The sequence below is a fragment of the Neodiprion pinetum genome, chromosome 7 (genome assembly GCF_021155775.2).
Source record: "Neodiprion pinetum isolate iyNeoPine1 chromosome 7, iyNeoPine1.2, whole genome shotgun sequence".
In the NCBI taxonomy this organism is placed as follows: Eukaryota; Metazoa; Arthropoda; class Insecta; order Hymenoptera; family Diprionidae; genus Neodiprion; species Neodiprion pinetum.
The window spans coordinates 9,515,221-9,539,214 of NC_060238.1; the positions used below are offsets into that span (position 1 = coordinate 9,515,221).

The 23,994-nt window shown below is 41.7% G+C and overlaps 1 protein-coding gene and 1 long non-coding RNA gene across 2 annotated transcripts in view; one reads left to right on the top strand and one right to left on the bottom strand.

Annotated features, from left to right (window-relative positions):
* Positions 1 to 23,994, bottom strand: part of kl-2 (dynein heavy chain 2, axonemal kl-2) — a 1,019,064-nt gene that overhangs the window by 853,393 nt on the left and 141,677 nt on the right. The window lies entirely within an intron of this gene.
* Positions 6,386 to 6,639, top strand: LOC124223046 (uncharacterized). Its single transcript, XR_006884186.1, has 2 exons — positions 6,386 to 6,477; positions 6,542 to 6,639. It is a non-coding gene; the product is annotated as an uncharacterized lncRNA (long non-coding RNA).

A 23,994-nucleotide genomic window follows, 5' to 3' on the forward strand; every position in this document is an offset into this window, starting at 1 on the left:
TAACTACGCGGACTGAGGTATCACCAAAGCCGTCTTGATATATGAACAGGCACCTCCGCCCGTTGCTCCCTCCAGTAAGACAAGGGCTTGAACGCTGTTGCTTCACAGCTGGAGACAAGTGAGAGAGGCGTATGTCACCTATTCGGAGATACGAGCTAACCAGTACTCCCGTCTAATTGCGAACTCGGAGTAAACAGAGTCGCCTGCCTATTTTCTGTTGTGGGTTACTGACCCAAAACACTGCCGACCTTCAAGACCAAGGGCTACCTTGGCTGGCTGTCGGTTTATTCCCCTCCCCTTTTCAAGGTAAAACTTGATATTTGAGAAATATGTTTGACAACGAGACAGACGAGAGCATGTTTAGATAGTATGTAAGTTTTTAATAGCGACAAATTCGAATATAATGGCTATTGCCAGTAGACAATGATATGGTTTTACAAAATTAACCGTAGAGAACAAAAGGTAAAAATAAAACTAAAAAAATAATAATACAATCAGAATTCTTCGGTTCTGCTCCTATATTTCCCTACAGGGCAAACGTTAAATACGCGGCTCTATTCAATCCTTCCTCTAGAGGTCCCGGGCTATCGTGGACTCTATACTCCTTTCAATTTTCGGACTAAGCTCTTTGCTTGAAATTCCTCTCTGATGTAGTGAAGCTAAATTCGATAACGCTCTCTAGACGAGAAACGTTTCGTACAAGAATGAGGAAGTTCGGCGCTTTACAGGACAACTGGTGCCCGCTCTTCGTGGTCCTCCAGTTTTATACTCTCCCAGAGCTGTTGTTGGATTATCCTGTCGACGTCATTTTCCTATTTGTGTGTGCTGTTGTGGGTCGTCGTCCTGGTATGCGTTGGTCAGCGTCCGTCGTCTTTGTTGATTATTTCGGATGTTTGCAGGTCACGGTCGATGTTGATGGTGGTCTTGATCAGCTGTCCGTTACAGTTGCTGTCATGATTTGTGTATGTCACGGGCATCGTTGATGTTGATGCGATTTTGAACAGCTGTCCGTTACAGTATATTTTAAAGTTAAGTTAATTAGACAGGGCATGTTGCTATCATAAGTCTTTATTTGTTACACAAAGAAACGGTTGTATTGCGAAAGTGCGTCCGCACGTGACAATAGCGCTAACCTGTCTCGCCCGACCCACGCCGTCGAAGACACATACATCACACGCGTGCGCGGTGCGGCGCCACCGTTGCTCTCCCTGCTTCTGACTCGCATACATAGCATACAAACATATACAGTATTTTCGTTTCAACAGTATATACCGCCAGGATTACCGAATGCAAACCACGCAAACGATGATTCACTGACAGATGGGAAACCGAAACTACTACGTCTGTAATGTTCGTGTCTGTGAGGATGGTAATCATGTCATATAAATATTTCGAACGGATAATACAAAGATTTGAACGTTATGCTGTTTATTTAAATACGCAGGGACCACCGATCTCTATATTCACTGGATAGTGGACTGGCGCCACCGAGTGGACTCAATTGATCAGCGCCGTTTGCAAGTTTACGGGTCCTTTCCGAAGCGGACGGTTCGAATCTAAAGCCTAGTTCCATGCTTGTCGTTGACCGATGACTGATTTTAGTCAACGTATTGCTCGATGTCGGACGAAAATAAAATTTTGATTGAGTGTAAAAACGCCGAATAATAAACTTCTACCCCTGCGACTTAACCAATTCTAGTAAAAATATTAGCTCATAAGATGTAGAACAAATATTGGAATTTGTTGTTTCGTGTGTTACAGGTCTTTATAACCATAATACACTTTTCAGTGGCACTAAAAGTATTGTTTGCATAACCGTTATTAAGTAGCGATAAGTGTAGTATAAAATCACGTAACCACAGGTAAGTGCAATAGCCGCAATCGCTAATAATATTGGAGTTCAGTTTGAGGTTAGGAATAAATAAAACATCATAATATTTTACAGGTTCCCCCTTGTAACAGTTGAATTTAGCCGCCAGAGAGATTACGGAACTCAGGATAGGTAGGTCCGTAGGGAGGGGGGCTTTCACCTAAGCGGTGATCGAGAAGTGTCAGCGAGAGACGACAGAGAGAATCGATCGAGAAGTGGAAGAGAGAGGAGAGTTTCGAATCGATCGAGCGGGAAGCGGGAGACGACGGATAAGGAGATCGTCAGCAGCGTGCGCTCGCAATAAAGAATTAACAAGAAAGAAGAAAGACAACCGACGAAACAGTAAACGCATTCGGATTCCCGATGGAGGAAAGCCCACCAAGAATGACGGACGAGGGAATACGAATTGGCCGCGCACGGAATTAGGGATCAGAAGAATATCCATAATAACGCTGATGATAAGTTTTATCTACGTTCTGACCTGTCCTAGTTTATTTGTAATTTTTATGAGTATGACTTTTATGAAATTGTTGTCGTCCTAGATGTCCGCCGTCCCCATTTTATTTATACATTTATTTATTCTTTATGTTGATATTTATTCGCGTCTCTTCTTCGATTCTAATTTTGGCAATACATGTCCTTGAATTATACCAACATCCGAAATTTTGTTTAAAATAAAGATAATAAAAAATCATAAAAGGAAATTGTTAACGGAAGCTTTTTCGTTAATTGCGAGGGGCTCCGCAATTGGAGTGAATCACAGTCTACACAAACCGCGAGAACGAAAAGTCCGTTACACCCTGAGTGACCCCACGTTATTCAAAAAGCGGCTAAAAATTATGGAAGTAGAGGATTGCTGGACTCCAACAGTCCATAGTCGACTGTATTTAGAGCATTTTTTGGACAATTGTTATAAGACAAACCCAGCCTCATCGCGTAGAACTTTAGCAAAGGGTAGCGTAGAGTCGGAAATCTTTCCAACATGGTGTAATGATGCAAATATAACCGCGCAATGAGCATGACACGAGCGGATGAGATTAGACCCAGAGAGTGGGACACCTGGTCACAAATTTCAAATTTAAGAAGAACGAGTTGCTTGGTCAACGTCTCTCTAGGAGGAAGGAGGTGCCGAGGTTCCCATTTCCGAAATTAAGTATTAAAAGACCGAAAATCGACGAACTTATAATATAAAAGTAAATTTAAACCACGAAGAAGAACATTTAAAATTAATTATTATAAACTCCGAAAGTCAAGTCAAATTTAAAGAGAGATGATTTAAAACGAAGAAACAACAAAAAACACTGTGAAATCCAAGAATATAGTGCCTTGACGAAAGATAATTATTTACACTTATTAATAATTTCAATAACATACACCATTTTTAAACATTATACACATGGAATAAATGGATTGTGGAATGGATGAATGAATGAATTTTAAACCAAATGAAGGCTCGTATTTTAATATATTCATAAATAAATTAAATTGGACTCTGCTGTTCGTACCTTATAAAATATACTTAATAATTATCAATTGATTACGCATAATTTTCAAATTTCAAAAAAGTCTTACAATGGAAGGCTTCCGTGATTCTACCTATAGTAAAATGATGAGGATTGGAGGATGGAATATGGAACGAAATAAAGTAATCAAAACACTCGATTGAGCCAAAAAAATTATTGCTATTTATTGATTCGCCGGGGAAAAACCGTTAAGGCATAGAAACCCCTTATTATACAGTAATAAAGTGGAGTCAAGAGTGTATGAGGTGTAAGTCTACGATCAATGGTTTTGTCTCGCATGCGGAGAGCTGCCGTGAGATTCAGAGGCCTGAAGGCGTAAACCTACGGAGGTTCGTTCGACTGGCGAGAACGTGCTGTTTGTAATTGAAAAGAAGAGGAACAGAGACTCAACTAAGAGGATGGGGAAAATGAGAATACCTAAGATGATCCACGGCGATGTTATCGTTACCGTAGACTCGATCAGACTGAGAGCGCCGAGCGTTAATTCCTGGTTATTTATCGCTATTTATCCAACGATCAGCGCGATCTATCGCGATTAACGACGATCCACCCAATCGCGTACCCCCGCGATCGCACTTAAACTTGCCGCGGCTTGCTGGTAGCGGTAGAGATGCCGGGTATCAGACAGGGTAGAAAGCGTGCGCGGACATGGAAAAGGAAAGGATAAGTTCAGTCTAGACAAGTAGTGTCCCAACGGTTTTCACAGCCACCAAAAAGAAATGCGCTTACTGTAAAGTTTCAAAAAGTCATGGTCCAGTTAAGAAAGCTAAAATTGAAAAACTCATAAATGAACTTTTTGGCATGTTATTCAGTATCAAATTAAATGGCTTAACGATAGATGTTGCCGCGGCTATTTGGTGGTAAACGTTATATTATTTCAGATTTCCTCTCTCAAGTTCAAAGACTTAAGAGAAATGTCTGTGCAACACGGCTATTAAGAATTGGTACCCGACTGAAGAAAGCCGTCTTTGTTCTGCCCATTTTTAATCCTTATGCTCATTCGCAGATCGGGGTTACTTAACACTGCGCGATGGAAGTTTACCAACAATATTCTCAATGGCTTGTTCTTGTAACAGTTTATTATATTAAAAAAAGATCGTTCTGAGGAGGGTCCCCACCCGGGCCGAAACGTTAACAAATTGACGTTGTTTTCATCGACCTGCATATCCAAGAAACCAATACTTATTCGTCATTACCGAGGTCAAAAATATCATATTAATATTCTCAATATTCGTTAAAATTTACTGAAAAGACACTTACATCTGCATACGGAAGCGAGTCCTGTAAACAGGGTTACAAAATTAGATCAGGGCCCTTCGCAAACGCCAAAGAATATCAATCAAACTGAACTTGTTATTAATCTGCTTTCGGATGAAGTGAATGTAGACGCAGAACCCGCCATAGTTAGTTCTGAATTTTTGATGACATCTCCTTAATACAACTATGCTTTTAATTCACAAGGTGTCACTGAAAACTTGAAACGACAATCATCCTCCAATGAAAATTGCCCAAAGAGACTTTGTACCGATAGACGTATGGATCGGGGTGAAATTTCCGAATCCACAAGAGAAATAGGACTTAGTACTCCATGCAAAGAGTCTGGTTCATCGCACTTGTCTCAATTTAATAGATTTTTTGAAACATTACTTCAGTTTTCAGGTCATGAGTAGAATTGTATTACTATGATTAATAATATATTGCACTAATGTTTCACTTGCAGAGCCTGCAATGATCTCTTCGAGAAATGAACTTGAGCCCCCCCCCATGCTGGTGAAAAGAGGAAATGGACGGCGCAAGACCACCGCTATGAGACTAGTAGTTGTTACAGGTTTAGTCGCTGACTAGTCCACATTCTGCTAACGATAAGAGAGAGTGCAGTCTTTCAGAAAGAGTAAAAAAAGCGCGTCAGGGTTTGAAAATTGAGAAACGGAGATGCAACCGAATGAATAAAAAAATTACCTCGTTGCAGGAAGTGGTAGATAAACTCAGGCGTAATCGCGCCTTACCTAAAAATAGTTTAAAGTGTTTGTATCGTGACGTGGATTTTTACTGTACGTCAGTCACTCGGAGGAAATGACAGAGAACTTACCGCGTACGCAATAATTCGGCGACCCGCGATGTAAGCTGAAAAGCTGGATCTTACAAAAGATATCGCGAGATTCTGTTGGGCGCCTGGCGTGAACAAGAATTTCTTTATTTAGGTTTCATCCACGGAGAAGGCCGGAATCACTGCAGCAGTGGAGGACCTTTTGTTTCAGCGCCGTCGGAGATCACGTGTAACTCGAAAAATATTTAGTTTTTTTCTTCAAAAATTTTACTGTGTATTCTTAAAATATATATAAATATACCCTTGAATTTTTAAATAATTGATACAGTAGATTTTCTTTTTTTAATTCCCAAAAATCGCCTATTTTTTAGGCTGTCACACTAGGTGTGCCCCTTAATACGAAGCGGAGAATTTTTGTCATTTCACTTATTAAATTAACTGTTCAATTACTAAATTTCAGCGTTTGCGGTATAAGATGTCTATTTTTTTCTTATCATTAAGCGCAACGCGTTATTGGATCAAAAATTAGAATTGATTATTGATCACTGCGATTATTGTATCTTATGATATATCATAATATAAATTTATGAATTTAAAGTTAACATATTTAAACATGTAAATATTTATCATTTAACGTATGTAATAAATTAAATTTGACGGCTTTGTGGTCACTTTGGAGTATATAAGAGTATGGCGGTCTCGCGCTTTTCTTTGAAAATATTTTATTTCAACTTAACGTCGAGACGCTGCCGTCTTACTTGATATTTACATGTTTTGATATGCAGACATGAAAATGTAAACAATAAATATTGATACATGAAAATAAATAGTAAATATTTATAACTGGAAATTAAAATAGTACACGGACGGATCTATTTGTAAAACAAATAAGGCAGCGTTATTAAAAGTACTCGAGCAGCAAACTGAGCTGCACACACCACAACGCACCAACGTGAAGATATTTGATGGATTTTTTGTGCTGCATTTGATGAGGGATGTTCCAGCTACTTACGGAAATATCTCCAAAAATATTTTGGGTATGTTTTGTTCAAATGATGCGGAAGTTATAGTGAAGATAAGATAATGAACATTCTTTGACAGGAATGGAAGTTAGATAATTCAACATCGAGGGACCTGATCAAAGACGTTCATCTGATTTCAATGAAGACCTAAAAAATGTAAATTTCACAGAAGCATTGGTGAGTTTTATAATCCAGCACTGGACACTCGATCACATAGCACCTTTAATTGGTAATGAAACTATTTATATAAATTATCATCAATGCTACAAATATGTAGTGAATGATGGCCACGTACAAAAGATGCTCGATCACCATTTAAGGTAGTACCGTGATAAATCACTTTTCTTACAATATCTTTCAATTTTTGAATACACATAATTTGAAGTGTCCTTTATACGTAGGAATTTTTTTTAATAGTCCTTGCGGTACTAAATTTTGCAATATTAGCAATCAAAAGTCGTACAATTTACATGTATTCCCTATCCCGACCATAGTTGGAGTGAGCATTTTATTTAATAACAGCCATACTTTTCTTAGAATTTTTTTTAAAAACTGAGAATTATTAATTGAGGATATAACAAGTAATTTTTTTTAAAAAAAAAACATAAACAAGCAGTATTCATTTTTTTGTAAATAATTCTTAAAGTTTGTTGCTTTTAATGATTTTCAAATTTTCTCTCATAACCTGACCCGTGAGAAATAGTGACTTGGCAACGTTGCTCTACGCGGGAAGTTTAAAATGCCATAAAGGCCCAACGAATTGAAATAAATGTCAGAACTTTGCGGATATAGGTTACGGTACGGTTCAGTCTCCAATTATAACTAACTTCAAATTGATTTCATAACAATACATTTCTCTGTAACACATGCTTGAGGGGCAAGAGATACTGAGTTAGAATGCAACGTTGCCAAGTCAGACAAAAGACGCAATGGGAAAATTTTATACTTCTGCGCATGCGAGAGGAGGCGCAAAGATGTACTGTATCTCAACTACTTTTTACTTTAGTTATAATGTTTTATACAGGGGATATTTCTCTGGAAGTTGAGAACTGCTGCAGTAGTGTATATATGAGAGTTCTAATCCAAAGATGGCGGCGCTCCCCCCTAGCTCCCCCCCCCCCCCCCCCCCGCGACTCACGGCGCACCCTAACTCCCCCCCCCCCGCGACTCACGGCGCACCCTCTCTCACCCCCCCACCCGTGGTCATTTTCGGCGGCTATTTCCATAGGATTTGACACACGCACGCACGCACACACACACACACACACACACACACACACACACACACACGCACACGCACGCAAAATAATTCCTGTCGAGACTTGTTTGGCGCCGGAAAGCCGCACATAAATCAGATAGGGTAAAAACTTGCTAGATCTATTGAAAAAATTCCAGGAAATTGCTCTTTGAGATAGTGCCGACAATGCACTTAAACCAATCTGGGATAGTGGGGGAGTGGTCCCCATAAAAATTCCTCGCACAATATGCGTGTCGAGACTTGTCCAATGGAAAAATTGTAGTGGGGGTGGGTGGTATATAAAGCGTACGTCTATCGTGATCGTCACTCTGTTCGCATCGTATTCTCATTGTGAACTGTTCTCGCTCGTGAAATAACCTCGAAACGCGATGGATCTAGCAAAAGTTAACCACGTCAGCCGCCTGGAGAATCTGCCAACCAAGAAGATGTCGGAACTCGAAATTGGGGAAGTGTATAACGTCATCGGGTTACGACTCGTCAAAACAAAATTCGGGGTACGTGTTCTGGCGACAATCGATGGAGAATACAACGTCTTCTTACCACCGAGAATCGCAAGAGTTCTACAAGAAGATTCCAGTCAGCTGACTGAAATGTGTAGCATGGCCGGAGAAAATCGTCTGCAAATGAAATACCTTTGTGGAGAATTCAACAAGTTCGAATTTTCATGCAGTAATGCGCCTTAAATGAACTATGCGATCCCCCTCTACTTCCACAAAATTCATCCACGAGGGGGTAAAAGCGGGTGTGCTGGAGATGGAATAGTCAGTTTTCCACATACAATCCGTCAGTATATAATCGAGCGCAACATTCCCACTCCTCAACATGGCGATGATCCTAGACGTGCAATGTTTTATCGGTCATAGCATGAAGTTTGTACCCAAGGAAGTCGCAGTCGTGAATGTAAACGGGTCGGGTCTGGATTACATCATTTTCAAGCCGCCCTATGATTTGGCAAGCCTACCACTTGAATGTAGAGCTACCAATGTATGGTTGACGCATAATCACCACGGAATATCATGGAATGCAGGCAACAAATCTCACGAGGATGTGACGAAGATTGTGAGAAAAATGGTTGAAAATGCGTGTTACGTATACGTCAAAGGGGCGGAGAAGAAAGCATGGCTGACGGAGATCGTCGATGGTACAACGAGGGTTATTAATATGGAAGATTTGCATATCATACCCCCTGAAATGGAAAAATTGAGGTATATGGAAGCGGCATCGTGGCACGACGCGAACCATGGATACTCTCCAGCGAATAACCTCCAGCAAGCAGCAGCGCCGGGCTCAATTTGGTATGATGACAACTCTGAATACATCCCGGCATACAATTGCGCCTTTGAAAATGTGCAGCGACTAAGGAGTTGGTATTCGAAGGAGTGTACTAGCTCCCTCGAGAAATCCTTCCGTCTGTACAAAGAATTGGACGGTTTAAGGGGAATGATGTCCGAGGATATAGCTTTTTTACCCAAAGAATTTATCTGCACGTTCGCATCAAACTCCATCAATGATGCGTGGGATAAACTACCAGAGAATATGAAAATGGACCACGCCATCGCGAGGTTCCGCAGATGTAGCATACATTACACACCAGGACCCGATGGCGATATCGTGGATGGGCCGAATCCTCTAATTAAAGACTGTTTAGCTTGCAATCGCGTGTATAGATAATATGGACAATATTTACCAAAATAACAATAGAATTTATTACGATATATACAATTATATTCGCGTTTATATGTAGAATATTCGATAGAATTAATCTCAATTATATCATAGCTTATACATAGAATTAAAAAAGTTTACTATTCGATAAAATTATAATCTAGAAATAGGATACATTACAAATATATATCTTTATAACTTTTACCCATTCTCGTCATACAAAATGTAAATGTTATGAATTTTTACTTGTGAAAAATATATAATCAATAATTATGAATTTAGCGTGGTTTATTCCTCGAAATAATCCATAAAATCATTATCGCTATCCTGTTCGTTAACATTATCATCATCGCTATTTTCGACATCTATAATTATTACGATAGTTTCATTCACCCATTTTTCTACAATTATTTGCATACATATATCACCGTAATTCATATAATATTGGCTGTTTGGTCTCACTCGAGCAGCTCGCGCATCCTCAACGAGATCCCGAAGCTCCTCCAACGAGAACTCGCGTGTTGCTTCGGAAAAGCTTATAATTATCTCTTCCTCAGCCTCCTCATCCTCGCCCCAATCAACGCTCGACCACTCGTCGTCATCATCACTCGAATGAGATGACATTTTTTTTCTTTCCAAAATTGATTCGCGATGAAAAATCTGTAAAAAGAGCAAGCCGAAATAGAAAAGTTGATGCTGCTGCACTCATCATTTATATGCATGATAAATCTCCAATTCAAAAAAGTTTCCACCTATTCAAAATGAGTGATACGGAGAAGGTGTGGAAGATACTAGAATTTTATTTTAATATAGTGCTACTCACCAATCCTCGTCCGAATAATAACCATCATCGTCAGCTCTATCTATATCTCCCAAGATTTCACGGATTTCATCAATCTGATCCAGAAGTAAACCGAATTCAATGCGTGCGTCATTACCATCACCGCCATTCCAAACACCCTCCACCTCCGCTTCCTCCTCCTCCGCCTCCTCCTCCTCCTGCTCCTCCTCCTCCTCCTCCTCCTCCTCCTCCTCCTCCTCCTCCTCATCCTCCACATCACTCGATGATGATGATGATTCGAGATGATGCTCGCGAGCCAAATTATGTTCAAACTCGCGATGATCATCACCAACACTATCGTCAATACATCGCTCGGGGTTGATAATTAGCGTATCAGCATCACTATCAGTCAATTCATCCTCATCATCCTCCTCATAATAAGCCACCCCTCTGCACACCCGCTTATATGTCGGCGATCGTGGTGGTGAATGGGGTGGGGAGTCTGATGGCCCCCTCTCCTGTCCGTTCATATTTTTTCGATATGATTCTAGAATTTTTCCAGAATTTTTATGGATACGATGATAGGGAATACAGAAAAGTTAAAACAAATCGGAAAAAACTTTTGTTAACATACTAATCAAATGCGATAATCATTACGGAATTCAACATTCACAGTATCGTAAGAGGATTGGCGTAGCACCATATACATATATATGTGTATTCTATAAAGTACTCACAAAAAATATAAGCTCGTTGAAGTCTTGAGATTTTTCCAATGAACACCGATTTTTTTTTTTTCTTTCTCACAGCTCACTTTATCAAAAACGCCTGTTTTGACACGAAGGATTTTTCAAAATTACCAGAGAAGTTTTCAAACCACTGTTCGAATTAATACTAAAGGACTCGCACCCGCCCTCCACCGAGCAAAACCCAGCCGGCCAATCATTCGTAGAGCATGCACCACGTGACATAGAGACGAAAGAGTGACGCGGGGGAGGCGGTATAAGCTAGGAGAAAATTTTCTCAAGAGCTCGCCAGCTTTCCGTTGCATACCCCACGCTAATATGGTTGGGGATGTGCAGGCTCGGACTTGCTCGCTGTGAAGAGTCGTAAAACCTCAAAACTACATGTGCACATACCATCCGGTGAAGAGCGGGCAAGATAAGATTTTTCTCACACCAAACACTGTTCGCCACCCGCTTTTCGTTGACCGATTTTTCCCACCACATGGCCCACGCTGCTTAACGACTCATAAAACCCAAAAATTTAGGGATGGTGGGAGGGGGACTGCGGACCCCGTCGCCACTGACATCATTTTTTACATGAATTTCATCATCTCTGCAGAGTCGGAAGGGCAATAAAACCCAAAAATTTAGGGATGGTGGGATGGGTGAGGGGTGGGCCCAGTCGTCTCTGACGTCATTTTAACCTCCGATATGCGCAGAACGCGGTGCGCACCGTTTCCAAATTCTTGCGATCTATCGGTCTATATACATATAAGCTCAACACATCCGATGCAGACTCGTCAGTCTTACACAATACGTGCAAGTCAAAAAAGTTATACAAAGTTCAGCTTATATCAACGTCAAAGTCATGGCAGTCGAAGCGTATATGGGACTTGCGGAGCAGATGGAGGGGACGTACAATTTGCTGAGAGAGCAACCACCCGGAGAAGAGAATGACGCTGTCATCAATCATTGGACTGATATTGGAATTGCAAATATCCAAGTTCTGCGCGATATTTCCATGCAACGAGGAACAACCGTTGGTGCGAAAATACGGATCCAACATACGATCGCACTCCTGCAATCTTGGGTGACGAAGATCAAGCAGTTGCAGCAGCGCACAGTGGTGACGGGTGGAAATATCGATACTCCTGCGGGTGTGCAATGGGACGACGTGGATAGCGCTTTTGCCCGCCGAATCAGAACGGGGGTTGTCACAAATCTCCGTCATAAAAATTTGGACGCCTTTGTGAAGGTTAACCTCATATTATCGTGCAAATTTGAAAATGCCAAGCACGAAGAGATCTCCGCCGAAGTTAAGAGTTTCAACACCTCCAACGTGGCGATTCTTCTCCCATCAAGCGATATAAATGGTTGGTTTATACGTGCACGGGGTGATCTGCAGTCAAAGGTGGAAGATTTCGAGCAACGCGATTCCGGCTGGAGTATGATTGAGATCCTTAACATCGCTGTAAATATCAATCGCTACCAGCCTCTCGCCGCGGGGGCTTCAACATTCGTCGAGCTGCCCCAAGACATTCAACGGAAGAGAGCGGTGGTGAACGTGAGGAACGAGGACGAAAGATGTCTTCTCTGGTCCGTCATAGCAGCCCTCCACCCAGTCAACACCCACACTGAAAGGACTAGCCGTTATCATCGATATATTTCCGAGTTGGACTGTACAGGTATCAAATTCCCTGCTACTCTACATGATGTGAAAAAGCTTGAGAGATTAAATAATTTGCGCATCAATGTATATGGAATAGAATCTCAAACTTTTTCGCATCATGCAAAATCAAATAAAAGCGTCATCATGCCAATTTATTTGAGTAAAAATTTGCATAGCGTAAACACTGACACGATCCATCTTCTAATGGTTGAGAGTAATCCGGAAGACGATATGACTGGCGAGTTTGCACCGAGATTCCATTTTGCTTGGATTAAAGATCTTTCCCGATTGGTGAGCAAACAATTGTCTGATCATAATGGCCAGCTGTTGTTATGTGACAATTGTTTGTGCCACTTTAGCGTGAAACATGCCTACGACAATCATCGACAAGATTGTATTACGCTAAATAAAGTACGCATGGAGTTTCCCAAGTGTAAAGATTTAGTATTTTCCAATTTTCAAAACAAAGGCACCGTTCCGTTTGTCGTATACGCCGATCTCGAATGTATATTAATCCCTGAACCTGTGGATGAATTTAAAACTCATAAGACTTGTGAAATTCAAAAGCATATCCCGCACAGTGTAGCGTACTATGTACATTGCGCGTACGATGAGACTTTATCAGAGTTCCACGGTAAACGCGGTGTCGATTGCATAGATTGGTTTATGAAACAGCTTAAAGATTTATCAATTCAAGTAGAGTCACGCATTAAAAACATAATTCCGATGAAGTCTCTTACCCAAGTGCAACGCGATCGTCACATGCGCGCAAAGAATTGTTATATTTGTGAAAAACCGTTTACCCCTGAGGAGAAAAAGTGTTACGATCACTGTCACTTCACGGGTAAATATCGTGGTCCTGCTCATAATCGGTGTAATTTGAATTTCAGAGAGACGCACACAATTCCAATAGTTTTCCACAATTTGTCCGGTTACGATTCTCACTTTTTAATAAAATCCCTCGCGTCAACTTTTCCTGGTAAAATTACACTGCAACCCATAAATAAGAAAAAATATATATCCTTCACGAAACGCGTCGATGGAACAATGATGCACTTGAGATTCATCGATTCGTTCCGATTTATGGCTAGCAGCATCGATAAACTTTCCATATATTTGACCGATACCGATAAACACATAACACGCAAATTTTATAATAACCCGACTCAGTTCAGTTCGATGACCCGCAAAGGCGTTTTTCCCTATGAATACGTCGATTGTTGGGGGAAACTCGATGAACCGCGATTACCTGCAAAGAAGCATTTCTACTCGCACCTCTGCGATGCAAATATTTCAGACACCGATTACGAGCACGCGAAAACTGTTTGGAGGAAATTCCATTTAGAGTCATTGGGGAGCTACTCAGATTTATATTTAAAGACCGATGTTCTTTTGCTTGCCGATATTTTCGAAAATTTCCGCGCTAGCTGCTTCAAAACATACAATTTAGATCCGTTGCACTACTACACTGCACCGGGGCTTGCTTTTGACGCGATGCTCAAGCATACTAATGTAAATTTGCAACTTTTAGACAACCCTGAAATGGTGTTATTTATTGAAAAAGCCGTTCGAGGCGGCGTAGCGCAATGTTCTAATCGACACGCTCGGGCCAATAATAGATTCATGGGTACAGATTTTGATCCAAACAATGCGGAATCGTATCTCATGTATTTTGACGTGAATAACCTGTACGGTGCAGCTATGAGCGTGCATTTACCAATCGGTTTGTTCGAGTGGGAGTATCAGCACATAGATATAACGAACCATCCGGACGATTCGCCGATCGGTTACTTTCTGGACGTAGATTTGGACTACCCTGTAGAACTCCACGAGGATCACAAAGACTTACCTCTTTGTCCCGAACATTTTACTCCTCCAGGTAGTAAAAATGCCAAACTCGCGACCACCCTTCACCCCAAAACAGAGTATATATTGCACTATAGAAATTTGAAACAGTGTTTGAGTTTAGGATTGAAATTAACGAAAGTGCATAGAATTTTGAAGTTTGCGCAATCTCCATGGCTCGAGCCTTACATCACGCTCAATACAGACATGCGTAAGCAATCTAGGAATGAATTTGAGAAAAACTTTTACAAACTCATGAATAACGCTGTGTTCGGCAAGACTATGGAGAATGTGCGAAATCATAAAGATGTTAAATTGGTTACAAAATGGGAGGGAAAAGGTGGTACGAGAACGCTTATTGCCCGAGCAAACTTTCACAGCTGCACCGTATTTGACACTGATATGGTTATCATTGAAATGAATCGTGTCAAAGTTCACTTCACCAAACCTATTTACGTCGACGCATCAATTCTAGATCTGTCAAAAATCTTTCTCTACGATTTCCACTATAATTATATTAAAACCAACTTTTCGAATAAACAGGCTAAATTGATGTATACCGACACAGACAGCCTTATTTATCAATTCAATGTGCCTAATATCTACGATATCATCAAACGTGATGTAGATACAATGTTTGACACCTCTGACTATCCGCCCGACAATGTGTATGGTATTCCCCTTAAAAACAAAAAACAACTAGGGCTAATGAAGGATGAAAATAATGGTAAAATTATGACAGAGTTTGTGGGACTGCGAGCAAAGCTGTACACATTTACTACGATGGGTGAGGATGGGGAAAAATATGACAGTGGCGTAAAAGTGAGTAAGCGTGCCAAGGGTGTAAGAAATTCATCGATAAATAGCATCACGTTTGATGATTATGAGCGCTGTCTGACGGCTTACCGAGAGTTGACTCTTCCACAGTGTTTAATACGCAGTAAAAAACACGAAGTAAGCACGATCGTACAAAAAAAATTGGCTCTGAGTTGGCAGGATGACAAGCGGCAATTGATACCCGGACAGACCGACACCGTACCTTGGGGATTTGTCCCAGCCCCCCAATAGCTATAGGATAAACGGTAGACATAGAATTGATGTAAATATTTGATGTTTGACGCCTCGAACGATCCACCATCGGGCGGAAACGTTCCATGATCAATACGATATTTAATGGATTTGAAGTTTCAAAATGCGAATTCATATACTCAACAATTGTTTATTTATTTATTATTAATATATCAAGCAATTATTCATATTTATTTGTTCACCACGAGAAAATTTTTCAGAAAATGAAAAAAAATTTTCAGGAAACGAAAAAAACTTTTCAGAAAATAAAAAAACTTTTCAGAAAACGAAAAATAGTTTTCAGAAAACTTTCTTCTCATTTGATTAACACGTAAAAAAAGTTTCCAGAAAATGAAAAAAAGTTTTCAGAGAATGAAAAAAAGTTTTCAGAAAACGAAAAAAAGTTTTCAGAAAACGAAAAAAAGTTTTCCAAAAAATGAAATGTGTAATAATCGTATGGCAAAATTGCATATTATCATTATTGTTATTATCATTATTATTATTATATGATCATCATCGTCATCGTCATCGTCATCGTCATCGTCATCGTCATCGTCATCGTCATCGTCATCGTCATCGTCATCGTCATCGTCATCGTCATCGCCATCGCCATCGCCATCGCCATCGCCATCGCCATCGCCATCGCCATCGCCATCGCCATCGCCATCGCCATCGCCATCGCCATCGCCATCGCCATCGCCATCGCCATCGCCATCGCCATCGCCATCGCCATCGCCATCGCCATCGCCATCGCCATCGCCATCGCCATCGCCATCGCCATCGCCATCGCCATCGCCATCGCCATCGCCATCGCCATCGCCATCGCCATCGCCATCGCCATCGCCATCGCCATCGTCATCGTCATCGTCATCGTCATCGTCATCGTCATCGTCATCGTCATCGTCATCGTCATCGTCATTATTATTATTATTATTATCATTTTCGTATTACAGAGTATGGCACATGTACGCACAAAGGAGATAAAATGTGGAAATATTTGTATATTCAAAATCTTTCATTGTAATTCGGAAAATACATACAAATTATGTTACATGTCTGTTTTATTTATCCAACTATTGTGCGAACTATCAAAACCCAACCACTTCACATGAAACAGATTTCCCCGCTTGCGTAATACTTTCTCCACAAGGTAGCCGTTGGGATATTTCACTTTGGCGAGCTCTTCCTCGTAGAAGCCCCCCTCGATGGGATGATCTTGATAATCGGTAAGTTTGTAGGTGGGTGGATTGGTATTTTTCACCTCACTCACGGTGAATATTTCTGTCGTCCAATTGGGTGTATAGCCTTTTTCGAATACATTCTTGTACTTGCTGATTCGAACTCGATCGCCTACACCGAATTTCCGCGCTCGATCACTTCGTTTGATTTGCCGAGGCTTGTACACGCTACGATACAGCTGTTTTTCATTCTCCGTGCTAACATCCACCGGTTTCATCCGAATCGTGCGATGTTTGGTGTTGTTGTAGGACTTCATTAAATCATCCAAAATATTAATCCACTCGTACGATCCTTGGAGAGTAAACCGCTTCCACATTTTATTCTTCAATGTTCGATTGAAACGTTCGCGTATCGACGCCTTTAAGTTGCTAAATGTCGAATACATGTTGATATTGTGATGCTTCACGAGGGCTTTGAATTCGCTGTTGTGAAATTCTTTGCCTCGATCAACGTGCAGATGTGTAGGTATACGACTCTGGATCAGTACAGATTTCATGGCAGCGGCAACATCTTTCCCACTCTTGGACTTTATCGGCACCGCCCACGCGTACTTGGAAAATATATCGATGATTGTTAGTAGGTATTTGTATCCCTTGTTGCACGAGCTGTATGCGGTCATATCGACGAGATCAGCTTGCCAGGTCTCATCCAGTCCGCGTACATCTACGAATCGGCGCGGATAGTTGCGTCGAGCCTGTCTGTGAAGTTCAGCGGCTATTGCAGTCTTCATTGTTCCCAACTCTTCACCTATCAATTTTTCGAATTGCTGTCCAACCACCCTGGTTCCTCAATCGATACTAATTCCCTGCTGGTCTGTCCCAACGTTGGTGTTGCCTGCTCCCCAATATGTTTGATGAGATTCAACGTATTTTCAATGATTTTGTTATTTATGCGTAGCTGTTTCAACTCCTCGTTGTGATTATGCGCGAAACTCTCAAAATTTGATTGAGAAGTATCCACAATATCCACAGCCATAGACTGTAAAGCAGTATTGAGAACTTTTAAGGAAACGGCGTCAATGGACTGATGCGGATCAGCTATGTTACACAATCGTTTACCGTCCAAATCATACTGATTGTCGCTGGTGGTTTTGAATCCAACACCCGGAGGCCCTCGAATAAATTTTTCACCCCCACCACGCTCCGAGTGTCGCCCGAATATGTCTATGCTCATTACTGGACGGTCACTGAACAAATGATGATTTTATGTTTACATGCCGCTAATAAACGATTCCAGCCTCACGCAACTCCTCAATAATGGAGACTATTTCGTTGGAATGGCTGGTATTGCCTGCAGCCTGTGACGCCATAAGCAGCCGGAGACGATCTACAATTTCATTTGGATCATCCCATTAGACGTAATCGACATCTTGCCCCTCCTTTCGCGCAATCTTATAGTCGGGTAAGCCTTTACCTGATTTTTTCGGCGAGCCAACGTGTTGTGCAATGAAATTTCTATACTTTGCACTTTTTAAATCATCTCAAAGACTTCCATCGGCTTGGTAACGTTTTCGATGCGCATTTGTCGTCGTTACAGTTTTTATATAATTATTCTTGTCCGCGTTATTCACAACCGATGCATCGGGTGATTTTTTAAACAGTAATTCGAGTAATCCAGGTGTTCTCTCATAACTTTTATTCCCCACATTGACCAGATTATCAGTGGAATTGATCGGTGTATCGCCAATCATCATACCGCTTGTCAACTTTCGAACGCCGTATGTAGTATCCAAATCCCTCTTTTTACTTGAGCTGAACATTTTCAAATATTGTGCTGTGGAATCCGTTGTTTTCTTCACCGGTGTACTTGTAGTAGAAATTTCGCCAAACTTCAGTGTTTTATCATTTGCGTCCATGAAATTCCCCACATCCATATCCTCATCCCCCTCATCATCATCATCATCATCCCCGGCACTCTCGTCATCTTTTTCCTCTCCTTTTTTCATTGTCACATCCGGTAGTTCCGTTTTAATTTCACGTTTAATATGCTGCTGCTGCAGCTTTGAAGTATCCACCAATTTTTGCAGCGGTATTACTAAAGGCTTGAATACCTCTCCCATAACCTGTTCGGTCGTGTCCTTGTCCAACTTGAGCATCTTATGCTTCAGCCGTATGACATCGGATGCTTTTGATATTTCACTCAATGTATCGCTATGCTTACGAATCTTGGCACTCTCCATGTTGCAGGCTCGATTGTTGCAACGAAACTGTGCAAGTTTATGTTAGTTTATGCTTATAAAGCAGTCAAACCCCTTTCTATATCGCCCCCCATTGATTTCGCTATCCTTGTCAATTACGGTAAAACTGTAATTGTCATCATTCCAGCATGCCGAGCACAAGTCTTTAAATTGCTGATACGTCATGTCCGTGTTCACATGATCGTTGTAGATATGTTTCAGATTCATATCATCCTGCCGAAATAGCACCAATAAGTTTGCATTGTCACGCACTAGGTGTTTTGGAATGCGCGCGTACGTTTGACTTAGATAAAAGCTATCGATGTCGCAATGCCTGCCCATCCTGAAGTATGCTCTGATATTATCCTGCTTTTCACAAGCCACATCGTCGAAAATCATAACAGAGTTGGGGCGAGCATCTTCCGGTTTTACAACCTCATCGTTCTCGTGAAACGGGAAATAACCCACTCCCTGCACAGGTTCTAGTAACTTTTGCAAAAATTGATACTTTGGTTGAATGAGAGATTTCGAATAAACGTAGACATTTTCGAATCGCAATCCATTGCCGTATGAGATGAGTGCGAGAAGAGCGTTAGTTTTACCGCAATTGGATGGCCCGCAAAAAATTGCTCTCACGGTATTTGGCAGCAATTTTCCATGTCGTTTTTCTATCTTCCTCTCACCACGTCGAACCATTTTATCGAAATTTGCGATAAGTAGTTTATCGGGCTGATCTTGAAATCTCATGATGCTTCGTTAGCATGACAACGAAAACTGAGATGACGGTATATAAATTCCGCCTTTTATAGAAGTCATGTTAGTTGTTGCCTGACCATGAGGATGTGCACACGGAAAAAACGCGGCGGTGGTTTGTTAAATTAAATCATCCATCATCTCCCAGTTGAATTGCATGTGCCAGGGTATCAGTACTGTGGACCTGGAACGAAATTGGCCAAGAGGTTGGCTCGTGGAGATTTGGGGATCAATCCGCTGGATGCCGCGTGTAAAGACCACGACATTGCATACGCAAAGAATCGCGATACCGCAGCGAGAAATCTTGCCGACAAAGCGCTCGCTGAGAAGGCGTGGAATCACGTCTTGGCCAAGGACGCTAGTGTGGGTGATAAGGCGGTAGCCTGGGGAGTCACCAACACCATGAAAGCTAAATCTAAACTCGGAATGGGCTTAGCTGCAAAGCGGTCGAAACTTGGAGTGGCTGCGAAGAAGAAATCTGGAACTGACGGGAAGAGTAAACAGCGGAAGAGAACTGTGAATCTTAAATCCATCATCACGGCAGCAAAGGTCGCCATGCGACCGGGTTATAAAGCCGTCGAGTCGGCGTTGGCGGGTGCTCGTGCGGCCGCGCGTGGGACTGGGAAGAATATTCGTATGCCTCGCGTTATACCAGTGCCTGATAAAATTGGCGGCATTCTACCGTTTCTCATTCCAATTCTGGCCGGTCTAAGCGCTACTGGGGCTCTTGCGGGTGGTGCTGCGGGTATAGCTGAAGCTGTCAACGAAGCTAGTGTCAACAAACATCAGTTGAAAGAGGCCAAACGGCACAATGCAACAATGGAGGCGATTGCTTTGGGTAAGGGATTATACCTGCGACCCTACCGCAGCGGAATGGGCCTGTACTTACGTCCGGCAAAAAACTAGTAAAGCTGCCACACCGAGCTCTCACCAACATTGATTTACGCAACTATGCTAAAAATATGAAAATTTCGCATTTTCGAGGTGTTTTCATGCGGAATGATCTACCGAAATCAGGACCAAAAATGCGAGAATCCGCAATTATTAATCTTGACGATAAAAACGATCCAGGGACACATTGGGTTGCATACAAGAAAAATGGTGACCATGTTGTGTATTTTGATATTTTCGGTGATTTGAAACCGCCCAAGGACTTGATGAGGTATCTCGGTGTTGGCAGCGTTGAATACAATCATAAAAGGTATCAAGAATATGATACTGTGATTTGCGGCCACTTGTGTCTCAAATTTCTCAGCGAACAACTATAAAAAGACAGGTGTTACATGAGCAAGCATTAGTCATGCCGGAATCGTTGACGTTAACACTGTCAGGCACATCCTCCGTGCTGGAGGCTCAATATTTCCCCCCAATCGAGTTATCACCAGAGAAGAACTATGGTCTCGGACTCGTCGAGTTCCTGACATTCAATTCAATACCCAATATTCATGAGAGGTGTAATAAATTTTACCTGAAACGAGCGGACAACAGCAGAGAGAGCATCGCGATACCCACGGGATGCTATGAAATTGAGGATATTGAAAATTTTCTACATAAGGAGCTACCCTCCGACATCACCCTCAGTCTGACAGCTAACAACAACGAGCTGAACAGTGAAGTCACATGCAATCATGTGGTAGACTTTAAGCCCAAAGATTCGATCGGCCGATTATTGGGATTTAAGGCAGTTGAGCTATCACGAAACGTTACTCATAAATCTGAATTACCCGTAGCCATACTGAAGGTTAATACTTTACGCGTTGAGTGTAGCATAACCACAGGGGCGTATATAAACGGGCGTCGAGCTCACACGATTCACGAATTTTTCCCAACCGTTCCATCCGGATATAAGATTGTCGAAGTGCCTACCAACGTCATTTACCTGCCAATCGCCGTACAGTCGATACATCATTTACAGCTGAGAATAGTCGATCAAGACGACGAGCTGATTAATTTTTGCGGCGAAACGATTACTGTACGTTTACACGTGGAATCACTCAAATAATGGGAATCGTGTTTGAGACGAGAAAGTTGGGCAAAAGTTATAAAACTCAAACGTCATGGCCAAAAATCGTCAGTCGCCCGACACCTCTGACAACGTTTACACCGCCTACGAGACTGACACCTCTGAATGTTCGGTTTCTCCAGAGCCTAGGTCTTCGATTACGTGGAAATTTTGGAAAATAAAAATTCGTGTTCGCTGCATCCTGTGTGTGTTACCATGGAAGAAATAATAAGAATACAGAAACCTGTGGTATTCGACGAATCAATCGCGCACTCTGAGATTCATGCTCATCAACCGTTTGCATCATCCACCTTCCAGAACAACGATGAAATCCATATTGTTGTTCAACATCAAGACTTGTGTCTACTGCCCAGTAAAAGCTCTCTACACATTCACGGAAAAATCACAAAGGATGATGGTGTGGCTGCGGTGACGGTTACGAAATTGATCAATATGGCCGTTTGTCATTTGTTTGAGGAAGTTCGCTACGAGTTAAACGGTGTAGAGATTGATCGGAATAAAAATGTTGGCATCACCAGCACTATGAAGGGTTACGTATCCTTGACTCCAGGCCAGCAATATAGTCTGGAGAATACCGGGTGGTTGAGTGGGGATAAGGAACTAACCGATGCCGCTGGAAATTTCGATGTTGTCTTGCCGTTAAATTATGTGCTAGGCTTCGCCGAAGATTATCGTCGAGTCATCGTCAACGCTAAACACGAGTTAATTCTCACACGTTCCAACGCTGATTTGAATGCCGTGATTCAGAGCTCGGCGACGGAAAACTTTAAAATCACCCTGAATAAAATCGAGTGGTTGTTGCCCTACATCAAACTGGCAGATAAACCGAAAATCCAGCTACTCAACTACATCGCCAAGGATCCGGCCATATCCATGAGTTTTCGTTCTTGGGAAACGTACGTGTATCCGATGCTCCCATCAACAACGCGGCATATATGGTCAGTCAAGACATCGACGCAGCTTGAGAAGCCGAGATATGTCGTTCTAGGATTTCAAACTGCAAGGAGAAACGAGCCGCTGAAAAATGCTGGCGTATTTGATCATTGTCGGATCAGAGATGTGAAACTCTTCCTCAACTCACAGTGCTATCCCTACGGAAATATGAATATTGATATATACAATAATCAATACGCCATTCTCTATGATATGTATGTTCGGTTTCAAATGAGCTACTATAACAAAGAAGCTGAGCCTTTGCTATCGAGGCGTGAATTTATAAACCAAGCTCCCCTTATCGTCATCGATTGCTCCAAGCAGAACGAAACATTGAAAACTGGACCTGTGGACATTCGATTGAAATTTGACTCTAGCACTACGTTCCTACCACACACTTCTGCCTACTGCATGATCTTGCATGATCGCATTGTTGAATATAATCCAATTAGTGGTAGTGTTAAAAAATTGGTATGAGTCAATTTTGGAATAACAATATGTTTAATTAATATGGATATTGAAAATAATATGTATAATTTTACTCGTTAAAATTTAGAATAAGATAATTGAGAATACAATAAGAAAACTAAATGTAATTGGTGTTAAATAAAAAAATTGTTAAAAGCATTCAAAACGCCATTTTAAACCTTCCTTCAGGGGTCATTTTCTGGAATTTTTTCAATAGATCTAGCATTTCTTTACCCTATCTGATTTATGTGCGGCTTTCCGGCGCCAAGCAAGTCTCGACAGGAATTATTTAGTGCGCGCGCGCGCGCGCGCGCGCGTGTGTGTGTGTGTGTGTGTGTGTGTGTGCGTGTGTGCGTGTATGCGTGTGTGTGTGTGTGTCAAATCCTATGGAAATAGCCGCCGAAAATGACCACGGGTGGGGGGGTGAGAGAGGGTGCGCCGTGAGTCGCGGGGGGGGGGGGGGGGGGGGGCTAGGGGGGAGCTAGAGGGGAGCTAGGGGGGAGCGCCGCCATCTTTGGATTAGAACTCTCATATATACACTACTTGCTGCTATCACGGTACTACCTTAAGCTGCCCTGCGCATGAAGAAGCGGATACGAAGATCGTTTTTCATGTCTGTCAGATAGATTATGACGCGCATGTCACGATAAGATGCTCCAATACTGATGTAGCCGTTATAATGATTGCTAACACGAGTGCCATAGGTAACGCTAATGTTAAAGTTTCAATGGAAGCCGGAGTGGGTAATAACCAACGTTTGATCAACATTAGCCAACTCTATGAAACTTTAGGCCCTAAATTAAGCGCAGCGCTGCCAGCTTTTCATGCCTTCACAGGCTGTGACTATAATCCATCTTTTTTCAGAAAAGAAAAAACTCAGCCGTATAAACTTTTACAGAACTCTGCAGCATACATGGAGAGTTTTATTA